Source organism: Sycon ciliatum, chromosome 2 (assembly GCF_964019385.1).
Source record: "Sycon ciliatum chromosome 2, ocSycCili1.1, whole genome shotgun sequence".
Lineage (NCBI taxonomy): Eukaryota > Metazoa > Porifera > Calcarea > Leucosolenida > Sycettidae > Sycon > Sycon ciliatum.
In genome coordinates this window covers 5,643,583-5,649,185 of record NC_088644.1, presented here as the reverse complement: position 1 = coordinate 5,649,185, position 5,603 = coordinate 5,643,583, and the positions used below count along the sequence as shown (strand labels likewise).

At 46.2% G+C, this 5,603-nt stretch overlaps 1 long non-coding RNA gene across 1 annotated transcript in view; it reads left to right on the top strand.

The window, feature by feature from the left end:
* The first annotated feature begins 3,038 nt into the window (after positions 1–3,038).
* Positions 3,039–5,603, top strand: part of LOC135810716 (uncharacterized) — a 5,610-nt gene continuing 3,045 nt past the window's right edge. Inside the window, exons 1-2 of the long non-coding RNA XR_010552341.1 lie at positions 3,039–3,136; positions 4,480–4,542. This is a non-coding gene — a long non-coding RNA (uncharacterized LOC135810716). The remainder of the gene's footprint in view (positions 3,137–4,479; positions 4,543–5,603) is intronic.

The following is a 5,603-nucleotide window of genomic DNA, read 5'->3' as shown; positions in this document are numbered from 1 at the left end:
TCTGGTCTCTCATGGAAGAATTCACTGAGGAGAGAAACCCTTTACGTTCAAGTACTGCCCTAAATCATTCAGCCTGAAATGCAACCTCACTGTTCATGAACGTATCCATAACAAGGAGAAGCCGTTTAAATGTGATCATTGTGACCACGGCTTTTGCGACAGTTCCAAGCTTAGAGTTCATAACCGTACACATACCGGAGAGAAGCCATTCAAGTGTACCCTATGTGGCCAGTCGTACAGGCAAAAAGGACAGCTCACATATCAGCAACGCATACACACTGGAGAGAAACCATTCAAGTGTAAACCATGTGGAAAGTTTTTTTCTCTCAGACAAACAATCTAACAGTACCTGAAAGAATACATACCCGAGGGAAACTGATCAGCGATTGTGACATGTTTTTCAATGAAAAAAAAACACGTGGAAGGCCATGCAAATGCTAGCACCATTAAACAAAATGCTTCTTTGCAGGCAGGCATAGTGGGATGGTCTAAGACCATGATTGAGAAACAGAGGGTGCCAGGTTCAAGTCCTGCTTGGAAGCGGAAGGATTTTTCCAGCCGTGCTGCGACCCACAGTTAATTGGGAACTCGTGGCCTGGCACGAGGAAAACATGGATGCAGTGAATGGGATTTTCGGTCTTTGACCACTTGCTGGTGAGCTGATCTACTCACCTCCCACCGCTTTAGGAGCTGCATCTGCGCCTTGATCCTTGAAGGGTGGTGGCGTTCCTACGGATGCGGAAAACCCGGCTTCCAGCCGAGTCTCACGCGAACCGTGAAAAATTCTTTGCAAGGTTATGGAAAAATTTCATGATAGGTCCGTTTTGAGATGCAAGTAGCCCAATCTGAAGTCCATGCAAAACTCACTTCTTACATGCCGACTTCAATTAATGTAGCATCATAAACAGTATCATTATCATTGTTTTAGAGTTGATATATAGTACATTTTCTTTACCATGTTACTCAATGCACTTCTTATACCTATTTCCATATCTACCATTCTTAAAAATACTCAGTAATGCTTAACATTAGGCACTTCTTGATATTATAATCAGTAATCGTTTGCGCATCTTTATTCATCTGCACGCATGCCGGGTGACCTCCATTGAAGTTGCGGCAGATTTCTTGGCCGTCGCTGGTATGGGTGCGACCACAGGAGGTAAATGCCGCTGGCTTGGGGAATTTAAAAGATTGGAGACGAAAAGGACACAAACCGCCCCTGGATGGGCCGTCTTACATTGAGCGCATTTTGGGTGTGCATGGCCTGTGAAAGCAATTTGCCATAGGTTCACATCTATGGTGTCCAACCTCTTCGTGCCTGGTTACTGGGCCACGAGCATCCGCAGCTGACGGTCGTACTCTAGCCACGCGCTTGGGAAGAACTGGCGGTTAGCAGTCAGGATTATGTGCTGGTACGCAATCAGTTCAGCAGTTTAGCAGTGCGGTGTGGGGCAGCAGCCGTGATAACAGACATGGATATGGTCCATGCCTCGAGCCAGGTAGCTATATCGTGAACCTTGCGACGCACCTGCTTCGCGTTTTCTGACTCAACGATATTTAGCTGGCTATCGCTATTTGGGCTGTGCGCCAGCCGGAATGTTGGGCCGGAAGTGTGCAAGAATTTTAGGCAACAAACTTGAAAAATCTACGAACTTCCCTCGCAAGATACGTTCTTGCACAGCCTTGTGCACAGCTGGTGCAGGTGGCTGATCGGGTGGGTTACAGGAGCTTGGGCTGGCGTAGTGGGGGCAGCAGCTGCATTGCCTTGGTCTTGGGTGAGGAGCGGCACAATACTCTCCGTAATGGCGGCCGACAAAGACGACTACACATCGTCCCGTACAAGAGCGCAGAGATCTGTTGAGCCCGCGTCACCTGAGCTGGCGGACGAGGCATTGGTGACAGTCGGGCTTCTGGGCTCGCGAGCCGTGTCCGCACTATCATGTTGCTGGTTATCCTGGCCGGAGCAGACCTCACTACCAAGGGCTAGCTGTGCCAGCAAACGGTCCTGTAAAATACTTTTACTAAGTTTCCTTTCGGATTCAAGCCTTGCTGAGAAAGCTCGCTGCGGATAGCTTGTCAAGGCATTGCCTTGACAGTGTCGACAGTTAGGTCAGACCTACTGAACAAATGCGGCGTCAAGGTGACACTCGGGTTGGCAGCAAAGCTACGAAAGGAAAAGAAACACTGCCGAAGAACGATCCGTTGTCTGGAAGAGCACAACAGGTCAAGCAAGATTTGTTTTTCTTTTCAGCAAAACGGGCTGGTGGCATTTGTGATTACACAGCAAAAAAAAATAGCGCATGATGTCAGTCTTGAAGTCAGTTTTGAATGCAGTACAAAGCAATGCAGTGCAGTGTGTGCGCTAGTTCGGATTGTTGCTAACACCCCATAAGTCAACACAATGCAATTGAGTGCATTGCAATCCATGCGGTTACATCTACTGACTTTGTTCATTTAAGGCACTGCCTTGGTATCAGACAGGTAGGCATAGTGGGATGGTCTAGGACGGTGAATGTGAAGTAGAGGATACCCATTTCAAATTCTGCTTGGAAGGTGAGGGATTTTTCCAGTCCTGCTGCGACCTGCAGGTAGTTGGTCCTCGCATGTGGGAAACATGGATACAGTGAATGGGATTTTTGGTCTTTGTCCACTTTGTGGTGGGTCTGATCCACTTACGCCCTACTGCCTTATATTAGGAGCTGCATATTATATTCTGCTCTTTAATCCTTGCGGGGAGTAGCGTTCGTACGCATGCGGAAAACTGAGTTTGGCCTAGTCTCACGCGAACCATGTCTTTTTGTCTCACAACTGTATTTTATTCTTGTCGGAGACAAGATAATAATAATTATTCATAGAAACGCAACCAATTGACAACCAACAGACACTGATTCGTTTTGACAGAAACGTTTTTCTCTAGAATTCATCATTAACTACTTCTGGTGTGTAGTTTACGTGACACAAGATATTATCTTGTTACAACAGAATGCTGTTCCATTTTTTTGGTGTCGATTTTTGGACATGTTCCCTGTTCCAGAATGGCGACACTCCATTGGACATTGCGGCAATGAAGGGCAGACTGCATTTTGTGAAGCGTCTAGTCCCAAACATGTTACTGCATAAGACAACAAAGCAACAGGTAAGATACCAGCGCTTTTATAGTTACTTTGGTTTTTCCAGAGCGTTTGCTGTTCTTTTGCAGATATCAGTGGAAGGTTACAGACAGCAATGTTCCGGTTGATAAGGTAGCAGGGTTTGCACTGGTTGGGACCAATTTCCCTAGGTTGGATGATGACTGTCCCTGGGTGGGATGAACACTGCCCCTGGGTGAGCTGACCACTGCCCCTGGGTGGGATCACCCCTGTCTCTGGGTGGGTTCACGACTGCCCCTGGATGGGATCATCACTATCTCTGGGTTGGATTACCACTGTCTCTCAGTGGAATGACAATTGTTTCTGCATGGGATTACCCCTACCATTATCCCTGGGTGGAATGACAAGTGTCTCTCGGTGGGATCACCATTGTCCTTGGGTGGGATGACCACTGTCCATGGGCGGGATGACCACTGTCCCTGGGTGAGATTACCCCTACCATTATCCCTGGATGGAATGACCACTGTCTCTCGGTAGGATCACCATTGTCCTTGGGTGGGATGACCACTGTCCCTGGCTGGGATCACCACTGTCCCTGGGTGGAATGACCACTGTCCCTGGGTGGAATGACCACTGTCCTTAGGTGGGTTGACCACTGTCCCTGGGTGGGATGACCACAGTCCCTGAGTGGGGTGACCACTGTCCATGGGTGGGATGGCCACTGTCTCTGGGTGGGATGGCCACTGTCCCTGGGTGGGATGACCACTGTCCCTGGGTGGGAGGACCACAGTCCCTCGGTGAGATGACCACTGTCCCTGGGTGGGATGACCATTGTCCCTGGGTGGGGTGACCACTGTCCCTGAGTGGGATGACCATTGCCCCTGGGTGGGATCACCACTGTCTCTGAGTGTCCATGTGTGTGTGTGTGTGTGTGTGTGTGTGTGCATGCGTGCACGTATGTGTGTGCGTGTGTGTGTGTGCGTGCGTGTACGTGTGTGTGCGTCCGTGCGTGTGTGAGTGTGTGCGTGGGTGCATGCGTGTGAGTGTGGGTGTGTATCCATGGGTGTGTGTGTGTCCATGCATGTATGTGTGTGTGTCCATATGTGCGTGTGTCCATTTGTGCGTGTGCGTGTCCATGTGTGCGTGTGTGCGTTAATGTTTGTGTGTGTGTGTGTTCTCGCTCGCACACATGCATGTGTATGTGTATGTTTGTGTGTCTGCGTGTCTGTGCGTGTATCCACGTGTGTGTGTGTGTCCGTGTGCATGTGTGTGTGTGTGTGCACGCACGCGTGCGTGAGCTTGCACACACGTGTGTGTGTATGTTTGTGTATGTTTGTGTGCATGTGTGTGTGCGTGTGTGCGTGTGTGTTTGTTTGCTTCCTATGCCCAGTGTCTGTCACTATTTGTACAAGCTTGCGCCAATTCTGCTGACAATTGCGTACCAGTACTACAGGTATAGTGAATTTGACATAGCATAGAGATCCATATCGGTTTGGTAGGGGACCTGAAATTGAGCAGGGTCATGCCATATTTTGGATGGAGGGTACCAGAACACAATAGTTGAAAAAGAAGGAACAAAAATGTTACTGGGCTGGGACTTGAAATATGCAGAAGACGACTCCACAAATCACTACATACATAGTAGTGATGCGGGAACTGAAATGTAACTAACTGGCAATTGAAATGTAACTAACTGGCAATTGAAATGTAACTAACTGGCAATTGAAATGTAACTAACTGGCAATTGAAATGTAACTAACTGGCAATTGAAATGTAACTAACTGGCAATTGAAATGTAACTAACTGGCAATTGAAATGTAACTAACTGGCAATTGAAATGTAACTAACTGGCAATTGAAATGTAACTAACTGGCAATTGAAATGTAACTAACTGGCAATTGAAATGTAACTAACTGGCAATTGAAATGTAACTAACTGGCAATTGAAATGTAACTAACTGGCAATTGAAATGTAACTAACTGGCAATTGAAATGTAACTAACTGGCAATTGAAATGTAACTAACTGGCAATTGAAATGTAACTAACTGGCAATTGAAATGTAACTAACTGGCAATTGAAATGTAACTAACTGGCAATTGAAATGTAACTAACTGGCAATTTAAATGTAACTAACTGGCAATTGAAATGTAACTAACTGGCAATTGAAATGTAACTAACTGGCAATTGAAATGTAACTAACTGGCAATTGAAATGTAACTAACTGGCAATTGAAATGTAACTAACTGGCAATTGAAATGTAACTAACTGGCAATTGAAATGTAACTAACTGGCAATTGAAATGTAACTAACTGGCAATTGAAATGTAACTAACTGGCAATTGAAATGTAACTAACTGGCAATTGAAATGTAACTAACTGGCAATTGAAATGTAACTAACTGGCAATTGAAATGTAACTAACTGGCAATTGAAATGTAACTAACTGGCAATTGAAATGTAACTAACTGGCAATTGAAATGTAACTAACTGGCAATTGAAATGTAACTAACTGGCAA